This window comes from Lissotriton helveticus, chromosome 7 (genome assembly GCF_964261635.1).
Source record: "Lissotriton helveticus chromosome 7, aLisHel1.1, whole genome shotgun sequence".
Taxonomy (NCBI): domain Eukaryota; kingdom Metazoa; phylum Chordata; class Amphibia; order Caudata; family Salamandridae; genus Lissotriton; species Lissotriton helveticus.
The window spans coordinates 28,992,233-29,010,924 of NC_136068.1; the positions used below are offsets into that span (position 1 = coordinate 28,992,233).

An 18,692-nucleotide genomic window follows, 5' to 3' on the forward strand; every position below is an offset into this window, starting at 1 on the left:
GATTCGGGCAGATCACATAACCTCCCAGTGGCTACAAAAATGAATGTGCCCCTGTGTAATGTAATTGGTGCTCATGTAAAGCGCTCCAATACTTTGGGGTCCGGTTGGCGCTATGTAAAGCTGCAAAATAAAGAGCTAAAGAGAGGGGTTTTGAAAGAGATAAAGAAAGAGTGAAAAAAGCGGTAATGTGAAAAAGACCTAAAGAGAGCGAGTCAGAGACAGGTACAGATATAATTTTGTGGTACAGAAATTCGCAACTTTTTTGGCCTTCCAGGAGCACTTGTATTTCATCCTCACCAAAGACAACGGTACAAACCCAGTCCCGCCGCCTTCAAGCCTCACATAAAGGTGTGTGCCCCTTAAGCTCTTGGCTCGTTGGGGGGGGGGGGGTCAGCGAGAGAGAAATGTCTGTCCTCTGCCTGTACCTGAGGACCCCCCTGGCCCTGTCACTGACCCAGGTCAATGCCCTTTTCAGCGCACTACCGGTGCCCGCCACGTCTCACCCAGGCACTAGCCCCCCCCCCCCCATCGGAGGAAGAGGCGCAATATTTGTTTAATGTGGTGGGGAAGATGAGCTGTTGAGGTCTGCCGTTTGTCTGCCTGATGGCACTTCTTTGCTGCAATGGAAGGGCATACACAAAACAGCATGTATTCATGATAAACATATAAGGGCATGTGGAAACTCTTTGGGGCAACAAACCCCCTCTGCCTGTCCCCCTTTTGTCGATCAGATGCTGAGCTCAGTGGTGGTGTAGTGGCCTAGCACCCCCATTAACTCAGCCGTCGCGTGCGCCGAAGGTGCAGTGAGGCTCAACTGATTCTCTGCCATCTCAATATATTTGTTACCCTGAGCGCACACACAGAGGCTTTTGGAAATGTGGTCGGGGCACAGGGCAAATAGAAATAGCTGCCTTCATTTCCACCACGATCTGAAGCAGCAGCTGCTACAAACAGGCTCAGCGATATATATATATAAATATGTTAATATACATTTATATCCCCCAGAACTGCTTTCATCTCGAGGAGCATTGCGTGCCTGCAATGCCTGTGAGAGTCAGATTGTTGCAATTAACTTGGCACAAAAAATTCCATAGAGGAGTTGGCATGTGTGTTTGTCAATTGAAAAATGATGTTTTATAAAGGTCAAAAATATATAAAGGGCTGATTAAATCTTTTTTTTTTGAATGAGCTGAATACTAATATTAAGGTACGGATACAACATTCCATGTCCAATTGCCAATATTTTTTTGTTTGGTCATTTTATTTGAAAGCAGATAAATTAACAATAAAAGACATTATTAAAATATAGCCAGGTATACAAATCAGTCTTACAGTAAACGTGACTGTCAGTGTAACACCGTTAATAACATTTTCCAAAATATGCTACACTGATAACCACGTTCAAATTAAAGATTTCTATTGTTTTTTTGAATTGCTTGCAGCTGTAAATATAGACAGGAGATCTTTAGCAAACATTTTTTATTTTAATGTTGGTCAGCCTTTCTCCGCAATCCACTCTAAACAAGCATTTGCAATGCAATAGGTCTCACAATAATTACATTTGAGCTATTGGCATTGTTAAATATTGCAACACCAATTGCAACAAAAGTCTATAAATTGTAGGCCAAAACAAATGTGTCTTTATTTTTGTAGCAATGGTGGCATGCTGCACTTTAGATGAATATGTTTAAAAGTAAAGTGCGCCATACTGTGATTGCTAAAATTGTTAATTGTGGATGCGTGTACAATTGATGTGTGCACTCACGGCTGGTGGTGTGTGTGTGCCTGGTGGAAGCAAACAGGGTTAGAGTCTCAGCAATGACGCTCAACTTCCTGTGAATCTGGGCAAACCACGCAATCTACCTGTCCCTAACAAAAATGAATGTGCCCTTGTGTAAAGCAACAGGTGCTCACGTGAAACTCTTCAAAATCTTCAAGTCGAGTTCGCACTATATAAATCTCAGAGGAGAAAAAACAGCAGTGAAAACCAGCCTAGCTTTACTCAGAGCGGTGCCATCATACTAGGCGATTTGTGACAAGTGCCCAAAACCATGAACATGTCACCCAGCTCTCACTTTCTTCAAATGACAACACATTGATTTTAAATGAACTATGAAAAGTGCCTTCCTTGTCTACAACGCCCAACACCCCCAGAAATCTCTCATAAATTACTCATACCTGGAGAGTCACAAAACCTGCGATTCCAAAAACGTCTCTCTGTACCCCGCAGTTCAAGAGGTGTGCCTTGCACAGAGCCTCCCTTTTCAGGCAAATTTCCAAAAGTGCTGCTGACTTAATCTTACAGACATCAAGGCCTCACACCCCTGCCCTGGGGTGCTTTTAGCCTATTAGCTCCAGTGACCAGAACTTGTTGTTTCTGTTACTCATTGCAACACAAGTGCGCTCTTCCCTGTTTGCACAGCAGTCACCTGACCATGAAAATATTGTCGTTCTCTTTATTTTCTCAACAGTACACAACCGGTTTCTAAGTGTTTTTTAATTTTTTATTGACCTAGTGTGCGCAGAACAACATGCCCCGCAGAATAAAGACGGCAGAAGACTATGTGCTGGAAAACAAAGATTTCATGGTTGAAGAAGTGCGTGGGCAAAAGATGTTAATTTGCAGGTTTTGCAGAGTGACTGTCCCAATAGTAACTGGGAAGACTGCAAGCCGAATTGCTGAACATCTTGTCACCAAGACCCACTTGAAATTGAATGAGCCACCTAATAGCGACAGCCTTTGCCAGATGTCTTGCTGAGACAATGACCCGCTTCAAAAGAAAACGTGAGGAAGAAAAGGATGTGGCACATGAATTTGTACTTGCCCTGGTGCAATCTGGAACCAGCTTACACCAAGCCGATGGACCGATTGGGAATCTATTCCGCAAGCGTTCACCAGCATTCAAAACATTACCAAAAGCAACACAAATGTATGAGAAATACCTACCTGAGGTGTTTCTTGCAGATATTGAACATATTTCAGAGTTACTCCAAGGTGATGTAAAGATTTCTGTTACCATTGATGAAACCCCAGAGATGCGTGGCGACCCAGCAGTGGCAGTGCTAATCACATTTTGTGATGCAAAAAATGGATGGTACAGACGTACCATCATGGCAGATCTGGATGTACTAGAAACATGCAACGCAGTGTCACTTGGAATGCTGCTTCAGAGAGTTCTTACCAAGTTTAACAAAGATTGGAGAGATATTGTTTGTATTTGCAGTGATTCAGCAATGTATATGAAAAAGTTATGTGATGACCTGTCAAAAGCAGTACCTGAGCTGAAGTGTTTCCCTGTGAGAGATCCTTGCCACTTGCTAGATGGTATGCTGAAAGCAGCATTACAATCTTCTGAGCTAATGAAGAATGCTATTGATTTTGTAGTCCATTCAGGTGCACTGTTTCGTTATGCGTGGGAACTCAAACGCAAATATTTCTCATTTTGTGTTTTGTGTGGCAGCAAAGAAAGAGTCATCCCAACTGTGTCATTTAGTCGGTGGTTCTCAGTCCTAGAGGCCGTGAATGCAATATTATCTATGTCGCGACCCCTTACTGAATTTTTGCTTAGTGATGATGCAAAAGGCAAGAAATGTGAGGATCTTCGGGTGCATATTGATAGTGATGTCAAAAAAAGTACACTGTACTGCATCCTTAGATTTTTACAAGAAAACATGACTGCTGTAGTGGACATAATCAAAAAACTAGAGTCAGAAAACACCCTTGTCTACCAAGTGTTCAGTATAATTGGTGTTGATGTCAAACATCTCCTCGAGAGTAGGCTAGACGACACATTTAGTGACTTTGGCACGGCAACATGTTCCCTGTTAGAATGCTTGCCACTTGGGAAGCAAAGAAGTGTTGAAGACCAATTCAGAAAATTTTATTTTACCATGCATGAGAAATGGCTAGCTATGATGCATAGAAATGTCCCTTCACCAACCATGGCGTTTGAAGTCAATGAAGCCTCACTTTGGTACTCTGCACAAGTGTTAGATCCATTCCGTAAAGGGGAATTTTCTCCGGACTTTGCAAAGTACAGCTTCATTTTTGACCACTTTAATACCTCTGAGGGCATGTGCACCCAGTTCAACGCATATGTTGCAGAACCTATCCCAGAGAATGTCAACCTTGAGGTGCACCAGTACTGGCATGGAAAGCTACGTCAGTGGCCAGAGTTGGCAAATTGTGTACTGGCTGTTTTGGCGTTGCCAGTCTCAAGTGCCAACGTTGAGAGGGTGTTTTCACAAATAAAAGTGTACATGGGAAGGAAAGAGAGAGCGCGAATGACTAAAGAATCACTGAAGAAATATTGTATGGTGTACTACAATAAATTTGACTTGTGAAAATGTATTTGGACTTCATATACAGTTATGTACACTGTCTATATGCCATGCATCAATGAAGAAAGCCAGCAATAATAAAAGCATAGCGTTCCATAAACACCGGAAAAACACAGTTTCAGTCGTTTTTTATGGCGCGAAAATGAGTAATCACTGAAAAGCACTGTTTTTTTCAGGTATTGAAATCACTGGAAAACACTGAAAAAACACCACCAGAATTTACCCAAAATAGAAACTGAAAACAGGAAAGCCTAAATATAATATTGGAAGACCATTGTGCCAATTCTACACTTAGATGATTAAGCGCGGTGGGATCATCCATAATAGATGCATATACTGAGCATATAGTAATAATCAGTCCTCCATATTTAAGTTCAGCAATCACCCATCGTCCAAATGAGTCTTCTTAAACTTTTTTTATTTCCCCCATTCCATATCTCTTAAGAATTGCAACCCCTCTTATTGTAGAATTCTGACGAGAGCACCCTACCACTTCCAGTCCGAGATCTCTTAAACTCCCTCTGTTAGACCAGGCAATGTGAGTCTCCTGCATACAGACTAGATCCACCCGCATCGTTTTTAACATCTGAACCATCATACCCCTTTTTCTTTTATCATTTAAGCCACATACATTGATGGAACATATCGACAATACAGCCATTGTGTAACATTTTTAGGATAAGCTCGCCTAATCAAAGATACATTAGCAACGATTTCCAAAATTCGGCACCTGCCGTAAGTGGATCTTGAACACAAAACAAATACATCTTCCAGCTGTATGACCTTGCACCCCAAAAGAAAAAAAAAATTCTTCCCACCCACAACCCCCACTCTTCCCCCCCACCCCTCCCTTTCCCCAACACCCCCCCACCAGAAGCGTAAGGGCTAGTGCCCTCATTGATGGTAAGTGAGTATGGGCTGTGAGTTCCGCCCGGGCCAGTCCAACCTGAAAAAAAAATAGAATGCATCTGGCAGAAAAAAAGAGAGATAATAACATAAGACACTGCTAGGGGGTTGTCCCACTCAAACTAAATACACTGTTATCCCTAGCCTAATCCTATAAGACACTATTACTTGATTTCTAGGAATTGTTGTGCTTTGATCTCCGAAACAAAGAATAAGGTTCTGCCCTTATGCACAACTTTAAGCTTAGCTGGGTTTAGTAAGAAGGTTTGCCCCCCTTTAGCTTGCATAGGTGCCATTAGCTGTTTAAGTCTCCAGCGTTGTTGAACCGTTGCGGAGCAAAAATCTGGTCTGACAAAGAATTCATGCCCCAAACCTTTTCTGGTTTTGGATGGCCTAGCCAGGTCATATAGAATCTCCCGGAGAAGATAATTCTGCAAGCATATGAGAATAGCTCTTGGATGTTTATTCCTCCCCTCCTGATCAAGTTTTTGATTAAAAGGAAAATGATGAGCTCTTATGATTTCTTTGTCCCAGTCCCATCCTTTAAGATCCTGAAAGGCATCTGAAAACATCTCTACGACAAACCGTCGAACATCCTTCCCTTCTGATTTTTCCGCAACTCCCAAAATACGTAAATTGTTACGACGTGCACGATTCTCTAAATCAGTTAATTTCCAGTCAACGTCTTGTCTAGTACTATCCAAGTCTTTGATTGAGTTTTTTTGTAGAGTTAGCTCACCCTCTACCGCAGAAATGCGCGTTTCAGTCTCCTGTACTCTCATATTGGTATCCGTACTAGACTTAGCCAATCGCCGAACAACATTCTGGAGTTTACGTACAGCCCCTTGAGTCCGGAGACCCTCAGCTTTAGTTTCCTCTCTATGAGTCATGATCAAACGGTACATTGACGTCTGTAACTTATAAATGGATTTTAGTGTAACCTCCTCAGCTTCCGCTAATAACTCTAGAGATTCAGAATCGGTTTCATTATTCGCACCAGCCCCATCCCATTGAGGTTGGCTCATGGCACCTATATTCTCATTAGTTTTCGCCTCTATGACCTTGCGAACAGTATTAGGGACTCCTTCATTTGTTAAAAAATCAGACCCAAGCATATCTTCTTCTGAGATTTGATTACAATCATCCGCCCAGTCTTTTTCAAGAAGATGCCCCTCGCTTAAAAGTTCTTCATCAAGGTCTCCTTCCGATGTTATTGATACATCAGACATTGAAAAAAATTGGCCCCCTGATTCTATAGACTCTGCATCTTGTTGTTCATTCAACCTGGGCGAGACTCTAACTCCCTCTACAGCAAGGCAAAGTTCAGATAGTGCGTCATCATTCACTCCCCCTCTTACTCCGGCTCCTTCCTCATCTAGAGCTACAACAGCAGGAGATTTGGGTGGGTGACTTGCATCAGTTTTTTTAGAATTAGCACGTGGTAGAACCTTAGAGGGAGTCAGCTCATTTATGATACTTTTGTTAGGATTAGTTGTAACCTTTTTTTTTAATAAATCAGGTATAATGGGCTCCTTAGTGGTGCCATTTGGTTGTGAATTACGATTTTCTGAATCTGTTACTGTTGCTGTAGTTGATGTCTCAGCAACACCTGGGATGGTATTTGCAGAATTAGCCAAATTAGTGGTGTTTTTTTTTGTTACTCTGCCTTTAGGAGCCATAGTTGAATTCTCGATTAATTAATTGAAAAATAGAAATTGTTCTTTCAATTATGTCAATTATGTCTTATCAGTTATTGCCTGCTGCTGAAAAGATATTCACACACCGCAATGTAACAAGCTCAGCAAAAATATATCCGCTCACCGCTTGATTTTTCTGCAGAAGCTCAGGAAACTGCTACAATATTGCAATAATAGCTTCAAAGGACTTTCCAATTCAGTCCCCTGGTCTTAGCCTCACAGTTCTTGCCGCCTTCACCAGCCAGGACGCCTTGAATCGCGTCCTCGCGCTCCACACAACGACCAGTTCAAACACCATGGAAACAAAAAATAAACACAGCTGAGACGCTATGGTCTTGGTCTCATGGCCCCACCGCCTTCTCCGAGCTTCCCCAGCAAAGACGCCTTAAATCGCCTTGAATCGCCTTAAATCGCTTCCTCGCGCTCAAGACAGCAGTCAGTCTGAGCGCCGTGGAAAATCGGCAAAACTGCAACACTGCAACACTGTTACAGCAAAGACAATAGTAGCAACTTCAAACAGCTTTCCTGCTTCGGTACACTGTATCAGGTTTCGCCAACACAGACGCCTTGAATCGCGTCCTTGCACACCACGCAGCAGCCGGTTCAAGCACAGAAGGATAGGTGGAGCACAGCTGAAAACGGTGTAACGTGGAAACGCTGAAGCGCTGGGATCCCGCCTGAATCACAGCTGGAGAAAGCGGACGGTCCTGGTAGGTTTCCAGCAACGGCTCTGATGCAAGTTGGTCTCTCTCCCACAAACACCACGCCTCGGAGAGTCCCAGGAATCACAGACGCCGATGTAGCAAACAACGCCGAACAAGCCAGGTCGGGTCGGCTAGCGGACGGAAACAAACGCAGCTCCTCACACGGCTGCAGTAGCGGTTGCCATCTTGCTTCCCTAATAGTATAGGGCAATACATTATCGCTGCTTTTATCGGCAGGAAACTGCCACTAAAGCGGCGATAATGGGCTTGATAATATGCCCTTGTGAATTCCCATAGAAGCCCAGGTTCTGGTGTTAACCTGGGCTTCTATGGGAATTCACAAGGGCATATTATCAAGCCCATTATCGCTGCTTTAGCGGCAGTAATGTATCGCCCTTTCTTGATAATATGGCCCACAATTCGGAAGACTGCATTAATTATTACCCAACACAGTGTATGGTCCAACAATACCCTATAACAATGGGGTCAGGCACTCGTAATGTTTCCTTGTTCTGCTGCTTACTCAAATAAGAACACTTTCCAATGTGCAAAATATGTGTTCATACATAAAATATTTATTTCGGTTTATAATACCATAAAAGATACAAACACATAAATCCTTATCAATGGTACTAGGAATAAAAATAATGGGAATGTTTCATGCATCATATCTTAAAGTATCAAATAATTAATATTACAGTATATAAACATGAGAATAAATTGACAAGGGACAAAATTTCACTATTTGCCATGTTAACCAAAAATATTGTAGAATAAAGTGCAAATGCATTATTAACTGGCAATTGTCGGAATTGGTACAATGTACACCCCTTCTACAATAAACCAGTCTTTTAAAAGCTCTTTTATGCAATATACTATATAATCAAAATGATAAACACATTAAAAATACATTAAAAGCAGATTTACCAGTGATATCTTTAAAATTAGGAGACTCTGAGGGGCATATTATCAAGGACCGGTGTTAAAATTATCGCCGTTTTATCGTCAGGAAACTGACGATAAAACGGCGATAAGGGGCTTGATAATACACCCTTGTCAATTCCCATAGAAGCCCATGTTTACACAATGAAGTCTCAACCTTAACTGCTTCTGTGCGGCGCAGATTCTTCCCCGGTGCTGGACATTCCAGAACAGGGTGTGGTCATGACGGAACCATTCCGTCATCAGCACAGCTCAACCGTGACTGATGACGGAATGGTTCCGTCACCAGCATCGAAGGGGTTAAAGGTTTTTATTTTAGGGATTTTAGGCAAAAAGAAGTTAATTCAATATGGTCAAAATCCATTAGTCAATAAATCCAAGAGCAAAACTCATTTAACAGTACAGAATCAATGAAAAACTCAGTCCGGTTCGGATCATTAAATACAGAGTATAACATGGGACAGAATTCTAACATAGGTTCGCCTTCCAAAGAAAGTGGGAAGGGGCTCGCCTTACACCCAGAAGCCCCCCTCTTTTACAGGGTCCCAAACAAAGAGTTCCATACATTCCACACAGCAGTACATGGTTCACAGGCTCCAGACCAAAAGAGAAACATTTACAAATCAATACGTTGGACAGGTTTCCCATACTTCCAATTCAAGGAGCTTCTCATGAACCATCGTTTCCCCACAGAACATTAAAGATTACATAGTATGTGACTTTCCTTGAGGCAGCTGGGTGTAACCCTGATTGTGTATATTTCATTAACCACTGTCTATAAAAGGCTTTGTCCTCTGCAGAACACATTTCATTTTTATTCTAGTGGGACAAGAAAGCAGAGTTTTAGTCATGTGGTGTAGTGCAAACATCACAGTAAAGATGGAAATGAAGGCCTAGTTTGCCTTCAGTTAGCCAGGCTGCAACATGCGATCACTTGAAAGCATGAATTTCAGTAAAACAGCCTTAGTCCTACACCACTGCTTTCATGTTACAGATAAAAAAGATATCACCCATCTCCAATCTTGTTGGTCTATCCCAGTTTTTTCTTTGACATTCTGCTTACCATGCTCTTCACCCCATGATTCCCTGACTCCCCCACCCTCCAGTACCAAAGCTCCGCGTCCTCTGGGTCACCGCAGGGAGCGGCGCATCTTGGCACCTCGCCCGACAGGTGCATACACAGAAAGGCTGAAAAGACCAAAAACTACTCCCCACTAATCTCCAGGAAGCACTTCATCACATTTGTAAATAGGTGCCAGGGTCATTTACTGCAGGAAGTTCACTGATCCGTGTAGAGGCTGTGTAAGAAATTGGGTTATTGGGTGAGGGGGTGGATGCCCTGTGCAAGCAACAACATGAATCTTGGTCAGGGTGAACCACAAAAGTCACTAAACTCACCTGTGCTTAATCCTCTGGTAGCTTGGCTCAAAAGCAATCTGACTTAACTGAGAGGCACTGTGTGAAGTATTTATTCAACACTCAAACAGTAAGAAGTGAAAGCACAACATAATCAAAATCACAAACCAATTTGAGTAGGTTGGACCAACTGTTAGCGCTGGGATGCCCTCTGGTAACCACGCGCTTTAGAAATGTTTCTTCATTCATTCATTCATTTGTAAAGATAGGGAAAATGTTAATAAATAAAATTACACCAAAACAAATTAAATCCAATTAATAGACTTTGAGTTATGATTTTTTGTGAAATCTAGCACTTAAAAGATCAATGCGCCAACCACGAGTATCTGATCCCGAGAGACCGGGTCAAAGTCTAAAGTTAAGGCCGACCTTGAAGGGACGTGGGTCAGATACAAAACGTGGATTAGTGCCTGACGTGTCATGGATGCTGATGAGCCACTCAACAAAGTTTTGGGGACGCCTCTCACAACGGTGTGTAAACCTCTGAGCAGTAAAAGCTGGATTTCCAAGCCATGGAGGTTTCCGTAATCGATGGGGAGCTGGTCATGGTCGAGTCCTGTGAAGGTTTTTACCTTCGGACTTAGACAAACTTATAGAAGTCGCAAATCTTCAGCAGGTCGACTCTGCAGGCAATGACCGTACAGTGCTCCATGAGGCTGGATAACTTTCCCAGGATGTCCTGCTGAATTCTTCCACAGGACCAGGAGTGTAGTAAAATGTTGATCTGAGGGACCAATGTGTGTATCTGGTGCCATCCTTTGTGTGTGGGGGACCCTTTACCCTACCCCCACATCACATGCTGAAAAGTTCTTTCCTTCCGCTGTCAAGGCTCCAAGAAGCCTGGGATGACCGAAGGCTAGTGTCAGGATTCTTTGTGTGTGCTGGAGGCAAGCCCTTTGAAGTCTAACCAGGGCAGGTAACAGCTCCGGGCCCAGTCATCCTGGCAGGATGGCCCATCCTGCCCTGCCCCTTTGCGTCATTGTCTGGGAAGAACACACACATTTGCAACAGAAGGGTCATTCACTGCCATGTGACCAAGGACATTGGCCGCAGGCACCAAATGGTTAGGACCAGAAAATGTCCGCTTCCTAAATGTGTCCAACACAACGGGGAGTAATCCTGTTAAGGCAGTATTGGGCGGGATCCATCAATTGTAATTGAAAATCCTCTTTAAAGGTAAATTTGGATTTTACGTCACAATTCTGAAAATGGCCCTTTCAAGAAGTTGGCAATACATGAAGAGGGACCCCTTGCACCATTAATTTTTCAAGAGTTACTGAAGCTGTGTGAAAATTCCAAGTCTACTCTTTCAAAACAACATTTGGTATTATTCAGAGAGTTATTTTGAGATCATCACACACCTGTACCTACACCTAACATTATACCAAATACATTTAGTCTGAAACATAACACATTGAAAATAATCAGTACATGAACATGATGAACACACAAGTAACATTACTTTGTCACATCACATCAAGCATTGGACGTTAACAATGTGGGCTATCCGACTCAACTCAAAGATTTTAAAACTAAGAGGGTTACCCTCAGAGATGTGACATATAGTTTTTTTTGTTTGTCCCATATCTAGTGTTCGCTAATAAATCATTAATGCCCTGATGAAGATCTTCACAACTTATTGGAATAGTTAAACCAGTGTTATTCCTGTTTACAATACTAGAATAATATGTTATTATATGGCCTTACTACAGAACAATGAAGCTTATTTAACAATGCATCATCCAATTTTGAACAGAGTCAGCAGAGTGTATTACAGGCCGTGAAACAGGGAGTGTCGACGTTTTGACCCATCTTGGGCAGTGAGGGTTGATTACAACCTCAACATGTGGGTCTTCATCAGGACATTAACGAAAACCGTAGATGCTGCCTGTTGGCTAGGACAATCTAAAATGCGTAGTCAGTAATATCAGGATGGACTAAATCCAGATCATGAAGGCGGTCACCGCGCGGAGGTGGTGTGGCTCACTCGACAGCTTAAAAAAGTCTATAAAATGGTTCTTCATGTGAGTTAGATGACATGCGGTCACACAGACATCTCACCTGGGGATATCTGAGTAGACCGCCATGTGGTCGAGCAAGCGTTTACATCATTTTCCAAAGCATAATCGGGCTCCCAAAACAGATCATAAGAGCTGGTGAGCCCATCTGTCCATGCGGTACACTGCTTGGATACTTGCCTGTGCGGGTGCCATCTCAGGGGGTCAGAAACATGTCAGAAAGTGGCAGGCTGGTGCAGACAAGTCAAGTGCACACCAGAGAATTGTTAGTTTTACAAGGGGCATCTCTAAAATGCCCTCTGAGTGCATTTTACAAAAATCCAACACTGGCACAGTGTGGGCTTATTATGCTGAGAAATTTGATATCAAACTTCCTAGCATTCTGTAATGCCACCATGGAGCTGTGGAGTTCGTAATGATAACTTCCCATTCCAAGTACTCACTATGGCTACACTGCACTTACAATTTCTAACAATGGACTTAGACACTGTAGGGATATATTGCACATGCAACTATGCCCTCAACTGTGGTATAGTGCACCCTGCCTTTGGGCAGTGAGGCTTGCTAGAGGGGTGACTTACCTATGCCACAGGCAGTACACATGGATGTGTGCCATGCGGTTTCTTTAGTTTTAGATGCACCAAAACACACAGTCTGTTATGCCAGTGGGTAAGTGTTTGGTGAGGGGTCTCTGAGGGTGGCACAATACATGCTGCAGCCCTTAGAGACCCTCTCTGGTCACAAGAGCCCTGGAACCAGTGGTACCTTTTACAGTGGACTAACATTGTGTGTCTGAGGTGTGACAATTGTGGAAACAAAGGTACAGTTTTTGGTAAAAACATAGGCACTGGGAACCTGATTAGCAGGGACGTAGTGCACATTCAGTCAAATGCATCAGAAATCAGGCAAAACGTGGGGGGGGGGGTGTCCCTTGCACAAAGGGACACTCTACTAAAAACCCCAGTAGAGTTTTCTAGCCTTTGAGGATGCATAGACAGGTGTCTCCTGTGGTACTGATGGAGCAAGGATTCGCACGTAAAGCGACTTGCTCTGATTCAAGAACCTCGCCTAACTTGTAATCATATTAATTCAACCTGTCCGTCATTTATTTAGCATTTTCCCCAACACGCGGGTGTCCCCAAGAGGCTTGCCTGTGTGTCTTTTCATCCTAACAATGCTTGCACTACGGAAATGGCTGCTTCGCAGAAATCCAGTCTGCGTATGCGTCGGTCATACCCATGTGATGTGACGCACTCGCATTTTGGAGGGATATTGTTGCACATGCGCATTGTTGCAAACATGGCCGCTTGTCCCTAACCATGCTCTCTGCTTGCCACCGCTGCTTCGGAACATCTGTCTTTTTGCACTAAACCTTAATGCCATAGATATTATAAAGTAAGGGGTGCAGTGAAGCTTTTAATGGTGTACAGTGTAATCATTTTTACGTGTGAGTCTAATTTGTTCTCGCTTACTTTTCATGTACCGCGTATCTATGGGCCGGGGGACGGGGAGCCGATCCATATTGAAGCTCTTCTAAACCCCGTCACGTGACATGGGAAAAACCCCACTGCGCAGAAGCTGAAACAAGCCAGCTGGTGTCTGAAGCACGATGCGCCTGGGAACCCACCTCGAAGATGCTGCAGTCTACCTTGACTGCGCAACATTGTTGCTATATTCATGATGAGAACACTGAATTATAGGTGGTGACAGTGACAAAGTCACCTCTCCTGACCAATCATAATGTGGAAATGTGTCACTTGCAACATTTGTGGGTGGTCTAGGGGTCCCAAAACAGTATAACTAGCCTAGTGTAGCTTAGAGAAATTGTCTGACTTGTCCGAGTAGCAGATCTGTCACTGACCCTACGAACTCTATAGGTGATTGATACAGAGCGCTGCGGAGCACTCTGTCCACACTTTCCACAAACTCCAAGGGGTGGAAATAGTCTTAAGTGCTGGCGAAGCACTTTTCTGGGGAAATTCGAAAACCCAATCGGGGTTACTGGCGGATTACTTGCAGAGAGGGGGTAACGCAGGCGTTGCATCCGAAGCTGTAGGTGTTGGTCGTACCTTGATGAGCCCAGTCCTGACCCAAATCCTGAGGGGTATCCTGTCCTGACTATCCGTGAGCTGTACCTGCTCGCATTCTGGTATTCCAATCCTTGAGGGTCCTTGTCCCCGTCCTTCCAAACTGACCCGTGGCCAGGGTTAGTCCTCATTCCTGCCTAGGTAATTATTAACTGTGGGTGTACGTCTTCCTATCACTCTTTTCTTCTCTTCTTAATAAAGCACTCTTGCCTGTGATATTGCCCTATCACCTTTGAATGCAAATTATATGCAATTGTTTATTAGAAATGTTCCACTTCTCTCCCTACCTATAGGATATTATTAAATCGTCATATTATATTAGTGTGTTCCATTTTTCCCTTTCCTTTAGCATGATTTGCAGTGAACTTAGTAAGAATAGCATAAGTAGCCTAGTTTAAGTGCGCATTTTAGGTCCTGCCCATGACCCAGGTCCTAGTTTAATCTTGTGGTGAATAGCTTGTTCCTCAAATACTCTTACCCTGTAGTGTTCCCAATTACTCTAATGGTACTTGCCCTAATCCATAGTTACATTGTGGCATTAAAACTAATAATTGATGTGTTGGTTTGTATTGGCCTCATTATCTTGGCATATTCATTCTGAAATTCCTTTTATAAACTTTAAAAACTCATCAGGTGTCTGTGGTCATTTACAGTATAAAGTGTGGATAAATGTACTAAGTGTATATGAGTTCTACTCCTTTTAGGAATCTTGTCACCTGTCCACTGCTAGCTCCTGATCCGTCAGGAGTAATGTGCCTGTGGTAAGTCAGGTACATGAATAGTAAGTGTTTGTAAGAGTCACCCCCCGAATTACTCATAGTAGCATGCCAAGGTTTGTCACCCGGTTCATGAAAACATTGTCATTGTATGCACGCCAGGGCCCAGTGCGTGGAAATTTGGTAAACTCAGTGACCCGGGTGACCTGCGCGCTCTATCAGTAATTTTCTGGTAGCAGAGCTATGGTTAGGACTAGTTAAGATAGGTAGACAGGATTGTGGATAAACAAACCCTGAAAATAAATGTGCTGCTGAAAATTTTATGCTGCTACATTGATTGCATTGTTTCAAATATTGCGCAAATGTTTTAAAGGATTTTCTTTTGTATATGTAAATGATTTTTGCATTGCTGCTATAAGTATTATATGTAATTGTTTGTAAGTGTTCAGTGTAGTCCGAATCCCCGGGGAAGTATATAGCTGACGGTGAGCAGAATCCGGTTAGCTGGTAAGGTCACTTGTTGTGAGTCATTAGTGCAGGGTTAGGAATAACTGGAAGCACTAATTAGGGTCTTTTAGCATCTGAGTAAATGATAGCTACGAGTCCTTTTGTATGAAACTTCCATTGTGATATCACCTAGTAAGGGTCACATGCGGAAGGAGTAATAGGGTCTCCGAGGCTTGAATGGTAAGTAAAATAGTCCGCTGGTGAAAGCCTGACTTAGTATATATCCCAGAAAGAAGTGGATGAGTCAGAGGAGTAACAGGTTCTATATTGCTCGTGTGGGAGGTTAGGCAGAGAAGTCTATCCGGAGTGAATGAAGAGTAGACAGAAGTGGTTTACTTGTAGTGAGAGAAAATTTTTCTATCTGTTTAGAACACTCAGACACAGTGGCAAACGTTGTGTGTTGTTGACTAAAATTTGCACTCGCACTTTAGGAAAAATTAAAAGTTTCCGTTACCTTGTGAAGGAGGGAGTCGGTCGGAAGACTGCTCTGACGTCACTCCGTGCCGCGCTGGTATTGGTCGAGACAGCGGGTGTGTAGTGAAGCTGAAATTGTAAGGGAGGGGTGAGTGCCGGAGCGTGAGACCTCGTCTTGCGAAAGGCCGCGCACCCATTGGACAAGGATTTTTGTAGTCACCGCATTGATTGGTTTCAGCAAAGTAGAAGCCGCGTTAGCATTGGAAGCACAAAGGTAAACAAAATTAATCAACAGGAGCTTGAGAGGGGTCTGGAAAGGTGTATGTGGTATCCTGAGTTCTTACCTAATCCACAGAACTTAGGCTTCTATAAGGAACAGATTCTACGAGGTAGACCGCGCATAATGTATGGAGTAAAAAGAAAAATGTCATTTGCCGATAAAATAAAGAACTTTTTTAAAACAGACAAGCCCATTAGAACGAGGGAGGGTGTGATCATTCCCCCACCAAATACTCCTGCCTCCTTCATGATGTTTGAAAAAGGGTATCATACCTGTGTATGGTTAGAAAACTGGGCAAAGTATACTGCAGATGACGGAGTCCTAGCATTCCCTATTGATGGTACGTTTAATGGCCGAATCCTGTTTAACTTGAGGACCCGCATGAACGAATTACATCCCAGACCCAGATTAACCCAGTACGAAGCCCTAGAAGAATGGGAAATTGAAGCTCTAGAAAGAGATAGACCCCGGATGGACAAGGGAGTAAGCAAATGGTATCCGAGGGTCCAAAGAGAAACTAAAGAGCAGAAAATGAAACAGTGGAGACAGAATATGATGGTTGAGGGATTGTTTCCAATGATGGGGGTACTAGAACAAGGGAAAGGGAAACGTACAGAGAAAACCCATCACTTAATGGCCGTGGGGGACTCTGAAGATGAGCACCTAGAGGATTTGTTGATGAAAAACCCCCCTCCCTATGTTGCAGAGTCAGAACCTTTGAGTTCACCAAACCCGTTTTCTAAATATCCTAGATGTCGGAGGGATAGTGAAACAGATGGAACGGGTACGGATAGTAAAAACAGTGATGGGGATGGGTTTTGCAGGCCTAGTTCTACAGTCCCGAATTACCGTCCGTTTGGAGAAGGCCCACCTCGGTTGGTTACTCCAACAGCCCCAAGTATTTACCCTCCCTTGGTACCCCAAGTATTACATGACAATTCCGCAGAAAAGGCTTTGCGAGAGAGAGAGAAGGAAGCCCTGGCTAGACAGCGAGATGATTTAGTTCGGACCATAGCCCAGATACATCCCCATCCAGATTCACTGACTATCCCAGTAACTATCGGTCCTGCTATTCCTCTTTATAGGGATAGCCTGGCTAGTCCACGACCTCCTGTGATAACCCCAATTTTACCAACCCCAAGTATTCCACCCCCAAGAAAAGAGACGATCATAGATGACGATCAAGAAAGCGAATGTGAGTCAGTGGTCTTAATGGATCTGCCCATAAGGGAACCTGGAACCAGTGTACCAAGGGCAAGAAGTCAGAGTAGGGCCAAAGAAGTAATGATTGAAAGCACCTCTGGGGTCAGGAGTGCCACAGTAGTATCTCCAGAAGAATTGGATAGATGGACCAAAGAATTAGAGAAAGAAACCACCCCCCAACCGAAACCCTTAGAAATCTATAAACTGAGGATAGAAATAGAGGAACTAATGGCTGGTAGTGTAGGATTAGACCGGTTAAACTGCTTTAATGAGGAAGAGTTACTGTTTATCAGCAAAAACCTTACCCGGAACGCTAGATTGCTCCATGAGAGATTAATGGACACTGACGCAGACATGGGAATAGATGTCAGTCGTTCCAAAGTCCTTCAGAAACCCTACAGAGCAGATTTTTCCGACAAAGACTTAGAGAGCCTGAATGTAGTAGGAAAACAAATCCAGATAAAGGAATTACTGAAACTCCTACAGAAATGGGGGGATGTAGAGAAATGGAAAACCCGGTGGGCAAAGAAAAAGGAAGACAGCAGGGCTAGATCCCAAGCTTCAGAATACGTGCTTAAAGAAGTAGGTCCCGCAGAGAAATTGTGTCCCATGAGAGAGGTCCCGGGGGGAAAATACGTCCATGTTCCTTGGTCCCGACAAGACATAGTGTCATTTACTAATGACTTCCCGAAATTACGGGAGAAGCCAGTCGACTGGTACAGACAGGTCGAGCGCTTCATAAAAGTTCAGAAATGTCTCTTGAAAGACCTGGATGGGTTTTTCGACATTGTAGTACCTGTAGATTTGTGGACCGAGTGCAAAATTGAAATTGATTGGCCCAATGACGAGTATGCGAGAGACCCCAGAACCGGGGCTCCCTCACCCAAAGTAATGAGGAAGTATGATCAAGTCATACAATACCTCAAGAAAAAGGTGCCTGCAAAGGAAACCGATTGGACCCGGATAGATAGAACTACCCAAGAGCGCGATGAAACCGTCCACTCCTTTTATGAAAGGTTGCTGCAAGTGTTCAAAACTTACAGTGGAATCGATACTGTGGACATGAAGGACATGACCCATTTCAGTTACAGATTTGTGCTAGGATTAAGGCCCGAAATATCCCAATGGATTCGAGATAATAAAATCAGTTGGCAGGGAAAGCCCATAGATGATGTCCTCAAGTATGCCAAGTACTGTGAGGATGAGATAGAAAACAAGAAGAAAGCCCTCAAGGAGAAGGTTATGTGGGCACAAGTGAAATTGGCTGAACAGCAAGAAAAACAGTTAAGTAAATTGAATACTAATAATAATGCCCAAAATTCCAATGCTGGGGGAGGAGGGAAACCCCGGGTAAAAATGAGTCGGGAGGAGGCTATGAAGAAGTTCCCCTGCCACGGGTGCGGTCAGATAGGGCATTGGAGAGACGAGTGTCCACACCTACAGGCCGGTAATGCCCCTGTA

The 18,692-nt window shown here is 43.5% G+C and overlaps 1 pseudogene; it reads left to right on the plus strand.

Moving 5' to 3' along the window:
• The first annotated feature begins 2,531 nt into the window (after window positions 1–2,531).
• On the plus strand, window positions 2,532–4,344 carry LOC144766588 (uncharacterized; annotated as a pseudogene).
• The last annotated feature ends 14,348 nt before the right edge of the window (window positions 4,345–18,692 follow it).